The sequence below is a fragment of the Scleropages formosus genome, chromosome 2 (assembly GCF_900964775.1).
Source record: "Scleropages formosus chromosome 2, fSclFor1.1, whole genome shotgun sequence".
Classification (NCBI taxonomy): Eukaryota; Metazoa; Chordata; class Actinopteri; order Osteoglossiformes; family Osteoglossidae; genus Scleropages; species Scleropages formosus.
Genome location: NC_041807.1, coordinates 4,368,425 through 4,388,061, shown reverse-complemented (window position 1 = coordinate 4,388,061; position 19,637 = coordinate 4,368,425). Strand labels below are relative to the sequence as shown.

At 43.0% G+C, this 19,637-nt stretch overlaps 1 protein-coding gene across 2 annotated transcripts in view; it reads left to right on the top strand.

The window, feature by feature from the left end:
- Positions 1-9,339: 9,339 nt before the first annotated feature.
- Positions 9,340-19,637, top strand: part of cntn2 (contactin 2) — a 34,406-nt gene continuing 24,108 nt past the window's right edge. The window contains exon 1 of one of the 2 annotated variants that reach the window (XM_018758712.1): positions 9,340-9,680. The gene's annotated coding sequence lies outside the window, so the exon portion shown is untranslated. Of the gene's footprint in view, positions 9,739-19,637 lie in introns of both variants that reach the window. The other variant, XM_018758711.1, reaches the window with a different exon arrangement.

The following is a 19,637-nucleotide window of genomic DNA, read 5'->3' as shown; positions in this document are numbered from 1 at the left end:
CCTGTTTCTCTTTTCTATGTATAACATGATATTACCCAGAAACCTCTTAAATAACATATAAATGGCACTGGCTCCTTCGTATTCTGGTTCTTCAGATAATGAGATGTAATGGATCCTACCCCATGGGACTTATGTACTGTCAAATGAGAGTGGGGTTTAGTTGCACTGGATGGTTCATCTGTTGTGGGATCACTTACCTGTGATATTCTTGATGGCCATTTTGATAGACAACTGCTGACTCAAATATTAATTAGACTCAAATTACAAAGCCAACCATCTGTACATAACACAGATGTTGTCACACTTCATACCTTATTTGACTGCAGTGATCAGTGGAAAATGCTGACATTTTTACTTCTTCATATTTAATATTAATCCTAAGGCTGTGAATACAGTGCATTCAGGAAGTATTCAGACCCCTTCACCTTTTTCACATTTTTTTTATGTTTCAGCCTTATGCTAAATCCATCCATCTATCCATCCAGCCATCCATTTTCTTGCCCGCTTTTCCTTCTAGGGTCACGGTGGCAACATCGAGAACAGAGAGGCCCAGCCGCCTCTGTTCCCTACAACTTTGTCCAGCTCAGACTGGGGGATCCCCAGCCATTCCCAGGCTAACTGTGAGACATAGTCCCTCCAGCAGGTCCTGGGCCGACCTCGGGACTTCGTTCCAGTTGGCCGTGCCTGGTATACCTCCAAAGGGAGGCGCCCAGGGGGCATCCTTACCAGATACCCCAACCACCTCAACTGGTTCCTCTCAATATGGAGGAGTAGCGGCTCTACTCTGAGTTCCTCCTGGGTGTCCAAGCTTCTCACCCTATCACGGAGAGTGAGTCCCAACACTCTGTGGAGAAAACTCATTTCAGCAGCTTATATCCATGATCTTATTGTTTCGGTCATTACCGAGAGTTCATGACCACAGGTGAGGGTAGGGATGTAGATTGACTGGTAAATAAAGAGCTTTGCCTTATGGCTCAGCTCCCCATTCACCACTACAGCCCAGTACAGCGACCGCATTACTGCTGCTGCTGCTCCCAGTCTGTGGCTGATCTCATGCTCCCTTCTCCCCTCACTCATGAACAAGACCCCAAGATTCTTCAACTCCTCCACCTCGGCCAATTGCTTATGCTAAAGACATTCAAATTCATTTTTTTCCCTCATGAATTCACACTCAATACCTCATAATCAAAGTCAAAGTCAAATTTATTGTCACTTCCACAATATGTTTAGAACATACATCGGAGTGAAATAGCATTTCTCCTGGGCCACAGAGTGACATAGAGGACAACATATACAACATATACTATTATTACTACTGTACAATTCAGAATAACTAACTACTAAACTAAAAATACTGGAATAAAATGCAGTGGTATGGTTGGTTCTATAAGTAAAAATGTAAACAGCTTTAAAAGTGGTAGTGCAAAAAAAGTGAGCTCTTTTGTGCAATAATTGTTTGGAAAAGAGGGTTAGCTAATACAGGTCAATATGGAATGTATTAAAGAAATACAGCAGCTATACTTGGGATGGACACCAATTTAAGTGAGGTTTCAGCAGAGATTATCAAGGACATGAGAGGAGCATTCCTGCAGACCGTATGAAGGTAGCTGGTGTCCTTGTGGATGGTGGGGGGCTGTTGGTTCCGGTGGCCAGAGTTCATGACTCTTGTATGTAATGGGTGGCTAAGGGTGGTACAGAGAGTTCAGGATCCTAACAGGTTGAGGGAAAAAGTTGTTGTACAGTCTGATGGAACCAATTTGTTTGCTTTTGTATCTCTTCCCAGATGGCAGGAGGCTGAAGAGGCTGTGGGAGGGGTGTGTGGGGTCTCCAGCAATTTTGGAGGCTTTGTGGGCATGGCAAGCTTGGTAGATGTCCTGTAGGGTGGGGAGTGGGGTACCAATGATCTTCTGAGCTGTAGCCATTATGCGCTGTACGGTTTTGCGGTTGGAGACATTGCAGTTCCCATACCATGCAATGATACAGCTAGCTGGTCAGGATGCATTCAGTGGTGCCCCTGTACAAGGTGTGTATGATATGTGGTGGCACACTCACCCTCCTCAGCCTCTGTAGGAAATATAGGCAATGCTGGGCTTTTTTAGCCAGTGACGGAGTGTTAGTGGTCCAGGAGAGGTCATCAGTGATGTGCACTCCCAGGAATTTAGTGCTGCTGACTCTCTCTATGGCAGAGCCATTGATGGTCAGTGAGGGATGATGAGTATGAGCTCTCCTCAGGGAAATAAACATGAAAGTCTTCTTGGAGTTTACAGGAAGACATGTAAAGGACTGTAAGAAACTAAAGATTGTAAGACTAAGATTCCCATTTAACCTGACAGAGCTTAATAGGATTTGGATTGAAGACTAGTAGAAAATGCCAAAATCGTGGTTTACAACTTTTATTGCACCATACCCCAGAAGACTCTTCAAGTTGCTTCAACTAAGAAGAGGGTCTGAATCCTTATTTCAATGTGATATTTCTGTTTCTTTTTTTATATATAAATTTGCAAAAGTTTATAAAATCCTGATTTTACTTTGTAATTTAGTGTACTGAGTGTAGATTGGGGGGTGAACTTTAGCGATTTTAGCATAAGGCTGAAATATTTTAAAAAGTGACAAAAGTGAAGGGGTGTCAGGAACAAGGACAGGAGACCAAGGAGTGGGTGAGGACCAATCACAAGTTAGCTTATTCACATGAAGTCAACAAGGAAACAGGCAAGAATTGTAGTTGGGGACAGGCAAGAGTCATTCTAGGTGCAGACGTTATCTTTGGAGCAAGATGAGAATCGAGGTTAATCAGACGAAGCAGGAGATCAAGGACCGAGAAGACTGGAACCTGTGGACAAAGGACAAAAGGCGAAGAGGTACTGGAAGGACAAGATGGTACATGTATTGTGTTTGCCTTCACAAGCAGAGCGGTGGACTCAATGAGATTCCTCAAATCTGTGAGTCAGTGCAGCTTCTTTTATACTCGGTCACTCTAATATGCAGCAGGTGCAGCCGCTGAGCTTGATAGTGTGGCAGGTGTGGTAATTGAGGTTGATGGTATAGATGTGACAGTACCCCCCACCCTATGGGCAACTCCAGATGCCCTACTGGGCTTGGGCGGGCACCCCCTTGGCAAGGGCACTGGCTGGTCTGGGTGGTCCTTGTGGAAGGCAGAAATCAGTGTTGGATCCAAGATGTCCCACGCAGGCACCCAGCAACTGTCCTCTGGGCCATACCCTTCCCAGTCAACCAAGTTTTACATGACCCCGCACTGACGCCGGGAGTCCAGGAGTTCCCAAACCTATATGCCAGGGCCCCATCCACCTGCACCGGTGGGGGAGGTGCGGTATCTCGAGGAGCCTGGAGTGGGGACGTCCTCTATGGCTTCAGAAGGGATACATAAAATGAGGCACAAACATGGAAGTGTGGAGGCAGATGGAGTCAGTATGTTACTGGATTAATCTGACAAATGATCCAGTAAGAGCCAATGTAATGTGGACTGAGTTTCTTGGAAGGGAATCGCAGTTTGAAGTCCTTAGTGAACAGCCAGACCAACTGACCCGGACAGAAGGAAAGGGGGTGGCAGTGATGATCCACCTGCCGTTTGTATCAGAGGATGCTTTGGCTGAGATGATCTCTTACTGCCCACTAAGTTTCTTCACTGCAGTGGAACCAGTCATCAACCGCCGGCACATCACTGGGTCCTGAATGCCAGGGGAAAAGGGGAGGCTGATAGCCTAAGACACACTGAAAGGGTGAGAGCCCTGTGGAGGTATGTGACAGCGAGTTGTGGGCGTATTCTGCCCAAGGCAAAAACCAGCCCTACTGATGATGCATCTGGTTGCAATAGCTCCATAAAAACCAGCCCAGGTCCTGGTGCAACCTCTCCACCTGGCTATTTGCCTGCGGATGGTACCCAGAGGTATGACTCACTGATACCCCCAGCTTACATCAGAATAACTTCCATACCCGTGACGTAAACTGTGGACATCTGTCGGAGACGATGTCCTCCGGGAGACCAAATAGGCAGAAAACAGGGCCTCTAAGGTCTCCAATGGACACACAAGGAACAAAAACTAAATACAATTACAAAGTCAAAGCAGCCAAAGAGAAAGTGGAAAGTATACATTTACTCATGGCTGATTCGGTCCCTGGATCAACACTCTTTGAAGTATGGATATGTGAAAACGAATTGTGGAGTTCCTATCCTGTGTGCCAACACAGGTGGCCCATGAGCCCTGATTAGATGGGATCAGACAGCACCCACCAAGGAGGCTGCTGGTCCTGTTTGTCTTTCTGCCTGGCTGGCGTAGACCTTTGCTAACTTGTTCATGCTCGCCACACTACCCAGGCAGCCCTCACTGTACCCCTATTTCCCACCCCCCAGTGAGGACTGCCATATGCCCACCAGCCAGATGGTCTCATTACTATTATAAGGTGGCATCCTACAACCAGCACCCTCAGGGCTTCTATGCTTAGTTAGCCTGCCCTGGCTATTTCTAAACCTGCTTAGTTTTATTATTTCCTTCTTTATTTATTTTTTTAAATGTTTTACATATTTTGAGAAAAGCTACAGTCAACAAAGCCTATGTACTTTCATTTTCTTTCTTTCTTTCTTTCTTTCTTTGGCATGTTGAGTAATATTTCAGTTATTTGTTTATCATGGGCACCCTATAGGAAGCTGTCATTCATTCTTGTGACTGTTCTACCCTTATAAAAAATTTTCCCGTTGTGCAGAAGGGGCATGCTGGCTTATCAAGAATGTTTGCTTGAATTGAAACAGCAGCATGTACAGTATATGTCCTAAAACTGATATCCATGTCTAAGTATGAAATGGAAAGTAATTGCTAATTTGGCTGTCTCGGAAACAATAATTAATATTAACTATGAAAGTGAAAGTGCACACTGTTAAAAGAAAGTGTCAGCTATGTTGTAAATTGTGACTGTTAAAGAAAATAGAAATATTTACTGTTTTATTTACTAAATCTACTCCAGAACATACTAGAAAACATTTTCATTAATACTGTATTTTACAAATTGAGTTGTACTAAGTTAGGGAGGTGCAGTAGCGCAGTGGGTTGGACCACAGTCCTGCTCTCTAGTGGGTCTGGGGTTCGAGTTCTGCGGGGGGTGCCTTGCAATGGACTGGTGTCCCATCCTGGGTGTGTCCCCTATGCTCTGTGTTACCGGGTAGGCTCTGGTTCCCTGTGACCCTGTATGGGACAAGCGGTTCAGACAGTATGTGTGAGTTGTACTAAGGTATGTTTACAAATCTGTTTAGCTGCTTTTGACCTTGTGATTGAAATAATGAAAGAGATTTTAAGAATCTGTTCAATAAAGACATATTATGACAGAAATTACATGACTCGTTCATTATGTATGAAAACTGCAATTCATGCACAGTAGTGTGTTAATTTTTATATACTCCAATATCTTTGTTCAAAACTACGGTATTTCTCACTTGGCTTTCTGCACTTTAATTTCTTCTTAGGTTGGGTAGATTGTCCACATTTTTTGGAGTGTCGCTTTCCAGTACCAAACCTGATGCCCAGAGAATAAACTAAACAACACACAAACACACACACACACACACACACTAAAACCGCTTGTCCTAAGCGGGGTCACAACGAGCCGGAGCCTAGCCCAACAACACAGGGCGGAGGGATGGAGGGGGAGGGGACACACCCAAGATGGGACACCAGTCCGTCGCAAAGCACCCCAAGTGGGGCTCAAACCCCAGACCCCAGGCACAGGTCAAACCTGCTGCGCCACCACACTCCTCCAGGAACAAGTTTGGAGTAATTCAATAGTTGCTGTGTCTTTGTGGTAAGGCACTGATAGTAAAAAGAAATATGTAAATATATCCTTGGTTATTCAGCTGTTACATCCATTGCTCATTGGAACCTTGTGTAAGTCATAGCCATGGAGAGCGAGTTCCCTCTCAATGACACTTAGCCCCAGTGCCTGTCAGGGTGCGCATGCAAGTCTATGAGTACAAGTGAATACTCTTCCCTTTGTTAGCCTTCACTGTCTCCATTATACAACAGGAAGAGCTCCAGACTTGGGCCATTTGCCAGTGCCTTTTGAGTCTTCCTCATGTAAATGTTAATTTGTCTCGGTGCCTAGAAGAGGAGCAAGAGTAGGAAGACTGTATAAATAAATAGACAAAAGTCACTTCAATTGACCTGCTTATCCAGAGCAAAGAGAGAAAACAGAGGGTAGGTATAATTTGTGCAAGATTCTGCTTCAAGCAGTATGGCCACATTAGACCTGAAGAGTAGATTTGAGCTAACTGAGCTAAAATTGCCAGCAGTGAATGACTACAGTAGGTCAGAGGGAAAGAGAATATGTATATCTGGGTACCTAAAGTGTGGTATCCAATAGTTGCAGCCTTGAAGTCTGGAATCTGATCTCACTCCAGCTTTTTTCTCCAAGTCCCCCCTCACCACATCTCAAAGGTAGCTCCCACAGAGTTTTTTAATGACAAGGGTGTGGAAGGATGTCTCTTTTGTCCATCTGCACTCAGAAAGAACTGTCTGATTTTACACTGAATTTGAAAAGAATTAATGGAAAGATTCACACACACTGGCAGGATCCCCACAAGCCAGAGCCTAGCCCAGGAACGCAGGGTACAGGGCTGGAGCGGGGGATACACCCCAGGCAGGACTCGAACCCCAAACCCACCAGAGAGCGCGACCCAGCCAAGCCCAGCGCAGCACCACGCCATATGAAAAAAATCTTTTGCCGTAAATTTGAAGATTATGGTGTAACACATCTTTCCAAGAAGTTGAAGTTTCAGTTTCAAGTTTTATTGCCATGGGTACAAGTACTGTGTACAAGTACCATGAAATTCTTCTTGAATGCTTCTCCACAGACTATGAACAAAAACAATAGAAATACTGCACAAAACAAAACAATGACAATGAGTAATGCTAATAAACAATAACAGTAAATAACGGTAACAATAATAACAATAAATAACAGTAGACAGCCGGAGAACTCAGAACATGAGAATGCTTAAAGTGACAGTGTAATCTACCAATGTGCCTGGTTTAGTGGGTAAAAGCACTATATTTATATTACAAACATAAATGGAATAATACATCTTTTGGAATTTGCTGTCAAAGCTTTTTGTCACTGTTTTGTCATAGTTTGAGATAAAATGTGAAAAATATGACCTTCAGTAAAAAGATTTAAGCATTTTTGATGTTCTCAGAACAAATATCAGCACCCTAAAATGTTCTAGGAGGTAATTTAAATAATTTATATTCCCCAAATTAAAAAGAATCCTTCACATAATCTTTCTTGTAATTATGTTTTGTTATTTACCTAAAATATATTTTTGACACAGGTTTTGACTTCATCTTTTTCTTCAATAACCTGTGTTTGTGAAACAAACTGGTGCTGCTTGTGTCATCCATCTTGTTTCAGTATTTTTTGGCTCATGCTCAGGCTTCATTGGTCATCACACCCATGACAGGCAAAGGGTTCTCTGGGACAATCACTCAGTGCACTAGCACTGGACAGGAAAGGCACCCATGTGCCCAGGTTCTCAGATTTCGGAGGCTCTTAGACAGCATTAGGGATCAAAACTATTGATTCTCCTGTAACAGATGACTCCACCTCCAGGGAGCCCCAAGACAACTTAGATGGCCAGTCTTCACCTCTCCATCGTGAGTGTCACCGCACAACCAAACTCTTTGTCATGGAAATAATTGATCTACCAATGCACCCATTTGCTTCGTATTATAAACTGTCTAGTTGCTGATTAATCAAATCCTATGAAGGTAATAGGTCACTTCATTTCTAAAATGAATGAGGCAAAATTATCAAGTGACATTAGCGTTTCTAACAATTTAACATCGTAGTCTTACATCAAAGGAGCTAAACATCATTTTCTGGGCTTTGAAGGAACAGCACTGCAAGTACAGAATAATGTAAAAAAACAGAGAAGCCCCATTTGAGTTTCTCTTGGGACACTAGGTCTCACAGAACTCCAGTGACTGAACCACAGCAAGTTTTATTATACTCTTAGATTATCTATTACTGTTCTGGGATGGGGAGAACAGGAGTCTGTTACATCACCCATTGAAGCTTAGGGATATGTTGCTGCATGTTTGTTTGATTCTCAACCATTTGCCCTGTGTTATTGAATTAAATATGAGCTAATGAAAATGAATATCACAACTGGTATTTCAAAGCTGGCTAGTTGGCATGGAAAGGCCTAGAGCCAAGCCCTAGCCCCATCAGGGCTCTCAGAAAGAAGGACAATTGAGATCAGATGAAAAATTACCTTAGTAATTTAGTAATTCTACCATAGTTTTAGTGCAAAATGACTAGAAAATATTTACTTTCACTGGCCTTCACTCTATGAACAAGTAAAGAGTGATGTCTCTGTGCCTCAAGCCTGGTCACTAAGCAGCATTGATTTGGGACAAATACACAGTGAAGATCCTTAGGAAGAAATGAAAAAAAAATGCTGCACAGTTACAGCATGACATTTCAATCGTCTTTCCACTTTGGACATACTGAAGCAAAAGCACAGAATATGAAATACCTTTACTATTTGCTTTAAACTTTTTAATGCATAGGATGAGAAATTATGCAGTCATTTGCAACAATATGCCAGTTTAGTAGCATGGGCACAATGCCTACCCAAGTAAATTAAAAATTTTGGTTCAAAGCTGTACACGGGCATATGTAAAGTATTCGTGAGCCTGCTGGCTGAGATATATTTATGTTTTAATAAATGAGATGTCAGTGGTCCAGGTGGATTTGTGCACTGCACAGATAAACAGACCTGTGTGTCTGCACAGTAGATAAATCTGTACTAGAAAAATGACCAAAAAACCACCACACATGCTTTTTGGGCAAAAGGGCTTCACTTTTGAGTCAGTTAAAATGTGAAAAACTGGGCTAGATTTCAGATCAAGGACAAGATAGAATAAATATGGCCACAGGGGCACCTCTATGGAGGACTGAAAATAGGGTGTGCTGCCGGACACCACAGTTTCTATGTTTGTGTTCTGCCATGTGAGGCATTGGCTTGAAAGGTACAGGATAGGCTGGGAGAGGGTGGTTGACAGCAGGCTTGGCTGAGGGAGGTGGGTGTGGAGACAGAGAGAGTCACTAGAATTCTCATTGTGAGCAGCTGCCAAGCACCAAAGCAGCTGGAGACAAAGGAGAGCGTGGCTGAGCTGTGCTCCATTTTTTTCTGAGCGAGGAGAGAAGGAACGAGAGAGAGATGCGATAGGAGGTGATGGGGGTTTCTCTGAGCAGGAGAGGGAGGGGCAGCTCCGGGAACAGGGAAAAGGGGCGGGGGTGGGAACTGCTTTAGAGTATGAAAGGCGAGAGAGAGAGGCAGTCTGAGCTGCTGTATCGAGAGGACACATCTTAATGCGACACAGCTACAGCTTTCCTGAATGACCTCACCGAGAGAGAGAAAGAAAGCGAGAGAAAGGCAGAGAGGGAGAGAACAACACAAAAATCAACACAGGAAGTCACAGGGAGGAATAATAGAAGCCTGTGCTGTCTAAAAACACCCCATGTGGTCCCTTTTCTTCCAGGACATCCCTGAGGACAGCATCAGCACCATTCTTCCTGCCTACCCCTCGCACGATCAGTAATCGACTCGCCTGCGCATCTTCTTCTCGCCCTGGGATCCAGCACGGCATTGCGGCGCAGAAGAAAGAAAGCTGGTAGCTCGACATTTCTTCTTTCACTCTCTTATCTGCTTGGTCCTGCCTGCTGAGTAAGGTCAGTAAATGTGCTGTCAATAGTACTGTCACCTGAAGACTATCCCTTCCTTATTAAAGATGGGTGCATTTTGTGGAGGCTGGCACACTCTGTATGTGTTCGCATGTGTGTATGTATGCGCACATCTAGGCAGGAGGAGGAGGAGGAGGTGGAAGCTTGTTAGAGCGATACAGTGCAGTGCATTGGTTGTTATTGTCTGCCAGCAATACTAAACAGTCCTTCCCACAGTAAGATGCAAGGATTTTATGTAGACAGAGAGCATTAATTATGTATAGTTCAGGTGAGTTGTTTTCTGCTCAAAGCACCACCTCTGGACTGTTTCAAAGACCTCTATATGCAGGTAATTCGCTGTTTGGGGCCATCTGGTAGTAACATTAAGAGCTGCCAGACAGTTCAGATTGCTGATGCAGGGAACAGTGGTAGTCCAGAGCCTCTGCTTAGCATCATATCACCTCTGCTATTGGCAGCTACAACACCAGTTTACTAGCAGATGGGCAGGCTGGCACCAGAGAGCAAAAACCCAGGTGTGCTGCAGTTCCGGTCGGATGCCAGGGCTAGATGAGGCCTCTCTCTCTCTCTCTCTCTCTCTCTCTCTCTCTCTCTCTCTCTCTCTCTCTCTCTCTCTCTCTTTCTCCTTCCCTCATCCTGTTTGCCAAGAGTCTCAAACCTCTTGCTTCCAACAAAGGACAAGCAGCTTAACAATAGCTTGTTAAGGGTAGCAGGCAGGTAGGGAGGTACTACTGAGTCTCTTGACATTTGTCTATCCTGTCTATGTGCCCCCTGGCTTTTTCAGCCCTACAGGGAGAATTACAAGGTTTCCAAGTTACTGTGTTGTACCCATGAGGTGTGGTATCAGCAAGAACCACATAGACTGAAAAAGGTGAAATTGATAACCACAACATCACATTTGCATGTTTTCATGAAAAGAGGTACTTTGTGAGACTGAGTTGCTGCATTTGGCTGAAGTTTCTTTGTTTCACAATAAAACCTTTGCTCCCTTGCTGCTTGTATCTTGTTGTTGCACTGCTGTTCCATCAACTTTTGTCTGGTCTTGACAGCCAGCTTCTTCTGTTTTGTCTTATGTATCTCCTTTTCTGGTTCTATTTGTTCCTTCCACCCATCACCCCAACCTTCCAAAAATATCTGGGTATATATTCATTTTGTGCCCCTTATGAAATCATTAGTACCCAAGTTTGACATAGAGTAAATGGAGTAGCAAATGGAGAAGCCCTTTTGTACACCGTTGAAGGAGATTTGGATATGAGAAAAGTGGGTTGGGGGCAAATTAAAACCCACCCAACTGCTGTCACAGAGAAAGACAGAGGCCATGAGTCAGCTGTCACAAGTGAGCGCACAATCCACCTAAAGTGTTTTGCATTAAAAAAGAGAAAACATGGAGCAGCCAGATGAAGGGAAAGAAATGTTGTGAGGAGCTGGGTGGTGTAGCACAAGATCTGTATGCCACAGTGAATTTACATTTAGATTTTTTCATTTAACAGACGCTCTTCTTCAAAGCGATGTACATCTCATAGAAGATACAATGTGTACATTACATTAGTAGAAAGAAAGACTTAGATGCAGACGTCTGATTCTTAAGTGCAGTTAGTTTGTTTCTTTCCACCATATGAATCGATATGCATCACACAAGTACCTGCATAAAACTTTATCCCAATATTATAGTAGTTGCGTAAAGGTTTATCCGTTGTTTAACAGGCATGATCTCAAAGTTACAGTGCATGAACATTTACATATTACATTAACTTTATAGCTCATGGTCGAAGAATTTGGAAGAGGTGAGTTTTAAGATCCGTTTTAAATGTGGACAGAGATTCAGCAGTTCTGAATGAGAGGGGAGGTCGTTCTACCACAATGGAGCCAGAACCAAGAACCTTCATGCTTTACCTTTTGTATGTGCACCACCAAGCGGGCAGATATGGAGGAACGTAGTAGTCTGATTGGGGTGTAGTGGACGATCAAGTCTTGTATATAGCTGGGAGCAGTTCTATTGATGCATTTGTAGGCCATAACCAGGCAACTCTAAGAAGCCGATGCAGATAAACGAGTAGAGGAGCTACATTGGAACACTTCAGCAAGTCAAACACAACTTGGGCAGCAGCGTTCTGTATCAGCAGTAGAGGTTTGGCAGTAGCTGGAAGGCCAGACAAAGAGTTGGAGTAATCGAGGCAGGATGTCATCATGGCCTGGACAAGTAGCTGGGCAGAGTCAGTTTTGAAGTAAGGACAGATCCTGCTGATGTTGTGCAGGATGTATCTGCAGGTCTGGGTTGTGGCTTCAATGTGCTGAGAAAAAGACAGTCTTGAGTCAATCATCACACCCAGACTCTTAGCCGAGGAGGTAGGCAAAATGAGTGAGCTGTCCAATTTGGTTGAGAGTTCATGACAGGGAGACAGGCCAGCGGGGAGGCATAACAATACATATGAACAGGAACAGGTCATCATTTTCCATGTTATGGGGTCCTGCCACTGGTCCAACACTGTTTTCACACTAAATCTTGAATTAGACCAAGGTCAAAACTTTTTTAATATCATTGTATAGAGGTTAAATATAGATCATGGCTGTAAATCCTTGGTCCTTTGTAGACAGAATTGCTTACTGGTTTGTTTCCCCATGCAAAGCCCTTAATTACTCAGTAAGATCAATTATGTTAAAATAATGTAGTTCACTGTATTCTTCAGTACTCCAGGGAAAGAGCTGGCAAACTGGCACAAAAATCACTTCTTCAGTCATTCATAAAGCGGACGGGTTTATATTTGCTTCAAGATTAAATCACTATTATATTTTGTAAATGGAATTCAGAGTTTTTTTGTATGTGGGTTATCGATGGGCAAAAGTTTTTATTGAACAAGCAATAAACCACTCCTGAAAGCAGATACCTACTGCTGGAGAAAAGAGCCATCTCATAAAACTTTAACAGACTTCAGCTTTTTGTGGAGAGGACTTTGATGAGAGAGAGGTGAAATCCTAAAAGCCTTCCTGGAGAGCTCCCTCATGATTTTGCCATGTTAAGAACCATGCTAGCCAATTTGTTCTTTGGAGAATTCATCTAAGCAATGCCACTTTATTCACTCTTGGAATTGTTCTAGTACTGAAAGCCATGGGTTACAGACCTCTTTTTTCCTTCCAGAACTCTCAGAGAGAACATTGCCTTTGAGTGGAGGTTTCCAGAGAACATAGACTTTGAGCAGAGTCATTACAAAATGTTTTGATTCATCGCACTTTATAATGTTTTTTTTTTTTTTTTTCTGCTGGGTACAGTAGATCCTGACAAATGATCATTTAAAAACTTATGTTTACATTTGTGCTAGTAATTGCTGAAGGCATTCAAAACCAGACATTTTTGTCACAGTGACTTTTACATGCATATGTATAAGAAACTTTGCAAGTATGATGAAATATTAGTAAAAAGAAAAATAGAGAATTGTAAAGAAACAGTAAAAACAAGCACTTGATTTCATTCTCATCTTTGTGATATAGATATCAGTTTTTTATAGCTTGCTATTATTCCTGAAATATCCAACTGTTGACTCTGGATGTATCTCACTAACAGATGTAAATCTAACGCCTGCCCCAGGGTAGAAGTGTGTATTGTTTTGTGCGTTGGAACAAATTAATTACTTACCCTAAAACCAGTGGCCATCTCCAAAACATGCTTTCTATGTTCATAAAAACATGAAGTTATTATCCAAAGGTGGAAATGAACCATTACAAACACTTAATTAACATTTATATAACTATCTAACGATCCACAAAAGCATAGCTGCCTGTTAATTCTAACAACTTGCTCAATCTGTAACAACATTGATTATTTGATCAGCTTCACTTTGTGCATGTGAGTCATGTTCTAGGTCTGTTCATGTAGTCATGGTACTCTATGCCAGGTTGCATTCCCAGGTTTTCTTATGCTATTCACTGTGTTGATGTAATGCACAGAGGAAGTGGGGAGATAAGAGGTTGGTGTCACATGGAACCAAGGTCGCAGGGAAGGCTGGACCCAAGTACAGGGTTGTTTAGTAGGAACCGAGGGGTCAGGCGAGTTCTCGTTGTCGGGGATGGGCGAAAAGTCGGTTGATCGGCTGTCAGGGTGAGAGCGAAGATCCATAGACAAAGTCAGGGGGCGAGGCAAATGGTCAGAAGCTGGGTAACAAGAACAGGGATTAGGAACAAAGGAGACCAGGACATAGCTGCAAAGGGGAACAGTTGTCTCGATGAGATTCCACGATTGTGAAGGGGCTGAGGAGGGATTTTTTTTAAGCTGTGTGTCATCAGGTGCCCCATCAGCATCAGGTGCTGTTGATTGCGGTGCGGGCATGAACGTGACAGCTGGACCCAAGTGCGGTTTTATTTACAGTGGTTCCTTCATTGCATGCGGAAAGTACCAAAATCTATCCAAATGGCAGAATCAAATGAGATTTCACAGCCTGAGCAGCTGGTGGAGCTTCTTTTGTACCTGCCTTTAACTCGATGCAGGTGTGCCAACCTGATCTGCTGGGGTATGGTCTGGAACGTGACAGCTGAGCTTTGAGCACAATTTTACTAAAATATCTAAAGTTGACATCATGGAAAGGTTCATTCTCAAGTTTCTAATCATCAACATTCCATGAATCCTTAGTGGTATGAAGAGTGAAAAAGTATTCTATATAATGATAAGGTTTATACTGGGATTTCCAGGATCCTGTAAGCTGAGTAAAACAAATATTAAATGTTGTATCTTTATACTGTATATGCCAACTGAATAAACAACATTTGGATTATATTTTCAGAACTACATATACCACTCATATATGATCACATATGAACTGAAATAGTTGCAGCTAATTTCCTCTTTAACAAAATGCATAAACATGCCTCCTTCATGGATCAATGCAGCTTTTCAGCACAATTGTTTCTTGTTCTTGTTCTGTCAAATTAGCAAGTTGCAATGGTATAACATGTATACAAAGGAAAAATGTATGCTGCTCAGCATTTGAATCTTATTTCACATGTATATAATGCACATTATGGTTTTTCTACATATGTCTGGGACTGGTGTATCAGGCATAATGAGAACACCAGGATGTTCAAGTCGTGAGGTCAAAATGTGCACCACTAACGCTAAGGTAATTGAACCCCAGTGGCAATTAATTGCTTTGATGTTGGGAGTACCAAAACATCTGCTGCATTGGAAATTGCTGCTCGAAACACAAACGCAAATAACGGGTAACTGTCTAAATAAGGAGGTGGGCAGGACTTTCATTGATGTGAAATGCACTTTAATAAATAATAAATAAGCTTCTGTTTAACTCTGGCATGAGTGGACCACAAAAAACAAAGACCTCTATTGTGGTTCCACCATCCACCATCCTATCCTGTGCACAGATGCTGCCTCTGTGTTCCAGTACTGCCCCCCCCCCCCCCCCCCCACATAAGCCCCTCCAGCCTGACCACCACAAACCAGTAATGTTTTCCCTCTACTGTGTTTCTAGTCTGCATGTGGCCAACATGCCTAGTGGCCTACGTTTGAATATGTAAAACAGACATAGTGTGGGGTGGCTGGTGGCATCATGGCTGGAGCAGCTGTCTTTGGCTCTGGGGCTTGCTGGTTTGATCTCCACCTCCAGCTATATTTTCCTGGAGCAAGGTGCTTGCCCTGCAGTTGATCTGGTACCTTTGCCTGGCTGTGTGCCTGGGTAACTGTTGTGGTCCTGCAATGGACTGGTGCCCTGTCCAGGGTGTGCCACCCACCCATTCAGCCTTGTGCCCTGTGTCTCCCAGATAGGCTCTGGCTTGCCACGACCCTGCTCAGGACAAGGGGTTCTTGAAACTGGTTGGATGGACATAGTGTGAGACACCTTACACAGGATTCAGTTAAATTTATTTTTACAGAGTGCTTTCTCACACAGTGACACAGAGTGCTGAACAAAGGTATAAGGCAAAGAAACAAATGAACGCAAGATGCCTCTGCATTCTTCGCTGCGGTCACATAGCAATGCCTTCATGGGACTGCACTTATCACAGCAACTTCCTCATACATGGAAGTATCTCTTCTCAGACAATATTTGAGCAAAAATACAACTTACTGTATGTACTTTCTTATCATGGCTAATCTTACCTGACAATATGAAGACTTTTTAAATTGGTTTTAATATGTTTTGGTGTTTACAACAGCTGCTGTTTTATTGAAAATGTATGCCCACATCAGTATTTATAAGTGTATATTGGAACTATAAAAAAAATACCTGCTTACGGCAATGACCAATTTAATATTACTACAATGGGCACTGAATCCTTTGGAAAATTAAATATAGTATACTCAGAACAACGCTCAAAGTTGTAACTTTATTTTTTCCAACATGAAATTAAACATTGCCTGCTTTCTGGTGGGTCTGAGGTTCAAGTCCTGTTTGAGGTGCCTTGTGACAGGCTGGCATCCCGTCCTGCATGTGTCCCCTCCCCCTTCAGTCTTGCGCCCTGTGTTGCTGGGTAGGCTCCGGCTCACCATGACCATGCCCGGGACATGTGGTTGTTGGCATTGGTTGGTTGCATTTACATATTAATATTGGCTGGTTAAGATTAAATGTGAAATACAACCACACTCGCCCTCCATTATTATTCTTCAGCCACTTAAGGCATTCCCTCCTGCTCTCTACCTCATCTTAATAACCATAGCTCGACCCTTTTCATGAAGATGGGACAAAGGCAGAAGACTCACCAACTGTGAGCAGTAGTGTGTCAGGTTTTCATCAGCCTTATTCATGTTGATTTAGCCATAGCAAGAACAGAATGTAAGCAGGTGTATGATTCAAAACTAAAGGTGGAAAAGGCACCTAGTTCCATTTCGTGGAAAAAATCCATTTGGTACAGTGCATTATGAAGCAGCTGCCAGCACATTATGCTGCCACCCCCAATTTTGACCGGAATGAAACTGGTTGACATCTGAATTCATTAGCAGGGTCATGTCAGTGCAGTTTATAAGCTGCACAGTACAGTCTTTTATGCTTTTCCTTTAGTATCACATTTTACATTTATTCATTTAGCATGTATGGATGAGTGACCCATTGTAAGTAGTGTATCTAGCAGTGTAAATCAGCTTGGTGAATAAGGTGTGTGGGCTGGTAACACTACATAGTATCCATTGTAAGTCGCTTTGGAGAAAAGTATCTGCTAAATAAATAAATGTAAATGTAAATGTCGCAGATGTTTTCTCCCAAAGCAACATATGCCTCAGAAAACAATCCAGCTTTCAGCAGATGAATATGCCTAAAGTAAATCCACTAGAATCTCATCATCTCGCTGGGTCAGCATTCATGTGGTTACTGTACAAGCAGCTTAGGAGTGAAATTTTGAAGAGGTCTTGGGTAAAAAATAAGTCTCCAAGGGGGACTGTATCTCTCTCTCACCCTGTAACCCCACTGGCTCCTCCTATTTTGGTACAGAGAATAGGAGCAGTGACCCTCTGTGTTGGTCAGTGGCAGGGTGTACCGGGGACTACAGCTGGGGATGGTGAGCACAGCTGGGTTAAGGGCTTGCTATTTTCATGAATCATGCTGTTTGGTCTGAGAGGTTTTGCACAGCTGTGCCCCAAGCAGAAAGAGCAGAAATGGTTAGAGAGAGCCCTGATTCTGAATCACATAGAGTAGACTTTAGTTTTTCTGGTGCTAACCTGCCTTCACCCAGCATGTGCTTAATGTGGAATCAAGCTGTTTGAATGTGTCGCCAACTTGCCCTAAAAGGCAGTACTATGGTATATGCATCTAGTAGCTGTCAGTTTAAATGCACATATCCTTAGAGGTAGCACACAAGGATATATTTCTACTTCTCAGAATAGAAAAGCAATGAGGGCTTGCCATAGGTGAACCAAGGGCATTGTTCAGCACATCTCTCTGGTTCTGGTGTAGCCAACAGGCTTACCATCAGGGGGCAATGAGGCTGTGCCTCTGCTTGGGCCATGACTCCTAAGGTCCACATATGCTCTCCTGACCTTCCACCTGCATTGGCTTTAAAGCCATTGAAAGACAAAGTCAAAGTGGCTATATTGCCTGGTACCTTTTGCCAGATGGCAGGAAGGTGAAGAGTTTGTGTAACGGGTGCGTGGGGTCATCTGCAATGTTGGTGGCTTTGTGGGTGTAGAGTGTGGTGTAAATGTCTGTGATGAAGGGAAGAGAGACCCTGATGATCTTCTGAGCTGTCCTCACTATCCGCTGCACAGTCTTGCGATCCAAAATGGTGCAATTTCCAAACAAGGCAGTGATGCAGCTGCTCAGGATGCTCTCAAGTCCCTCTATAGAATGTGGTGAGGATGGGGGCTGGGAGATGGACTTTCCTCAACCTTCCCAGAAAGTAGAGATGTTGCTGGGCTTTTTTGGCTATGGAGCTAGTGTTGAGGGACCAGGTAAGGTTCTCTGCCAGGTGAACACTAAGGAATTTAATGCTCTTGACGATCTCCATGGAGGAGCCGTCAATGTTCAGCGGAGAGTGGTCGCTCTGTGCTCTTTTGAAGTCAACAACCATCCCTTTTGTTTTGTCCACCTTCAGGGACAGGTTGTTGGCTCTGCACCAGTCTATTAGCCATTGCACCTCCTCTCTGTATTTTGTCTGGTAGAACACAAAGCTGGATGGAGTCATTACGATAAAGCTGGGGGGAAGCAGGTGCTTTTTATCTTCTCATAGGCTTATCAGCTATGCCCAAAATCATGTCCATCTCTAGTCTGGTACTGTTTTGTACTAGTTATTCGATACGCTCCAACCAGATTGCAACGCATTTCCACCTCTGCCAGCTTGGTGGTCCCAGGTGCAAAAGGTCCAAAATCAAAGCACAAAGGTTATCAGTTCTGGCTCCTATGTGTTGGGATGACCTCAGCCTCTTACTAAGAACTGTTGAATCTCTATCTACATTTAAGAAGGGTCTTTAAACTCACATTTTTGGACTCACTTCTTCCATGATCTGTTAAGTGTATGATAAACATGTAAATGTTTATGTTCAATAATTTTGCTAAATTAATAAATGTTAAGCAAAAGAAGGTGAAATTTGTTACAGAAAATGCTTGCTTTCTGATGTATTTGTGTATTTATGATACAGGGCCATGATCAGTACTATTCTAGCCTGAAGATGTGAAAATACAGACTTCCAGTTGTTTTAGCTAACGAAAGTATTCTTCCCATTTGCTTTATTCAGTCCAAGCCGTGTACCATCCACATTGTGAGCTCTCCAGTAAGATAAAATAATTGGAGTTGCTCCACTGCAGGGGAAGGGGAGTTCAGATTGAACACGGAAGGAATCTTGACTGGCAGTTAAACATTGTTTCTACAAGTTGGTCAGGCACCTTCAGGTTGTTGTGTGCCAGCAAGGAGAGATGAGCCTCAGGTCAGTGCCAGTTTCCCTGTACAGTGCCAAGTGAATTAACTCTCACTGAGCATCTTGGAATTTTTTTCACAGAAGCCTGCATTATTTGAAATGATACTGTGACATGACTGGCACAGTATCATTGCACAGTATCATCACAGTATCACTGCTCATTGCACACGACTGGCCCTGGGTGTGATCAGGTATCAGATGGCAATAGGTGGACTTGTGAGAGTTTTTCTTTCAGTAATTGCAAAATAATTTCTGCACAAAAGTATAATTAACCAGCTGTTGTCAAAAACACAGACTGACACAGTGAAGCAAAACAAAAAAGAAAGGAATACTTCTTCTTTGTAGAACTGTCCCTTTAAAAGCTGAAAATCAGCAAAACCTCAAGCACAAACTACTCATAAAAGAACACAACCAATTAACATTTGATCTCACTATTATTCTCTTTAATAAAAAGTTTCTGTAAGGGTTAAATTTAATGGCTGCACTTGTTACTCATTTTCACCTAATGAAGTCTTCTTCATGTGCATTCTATAAATCAGAATATTAT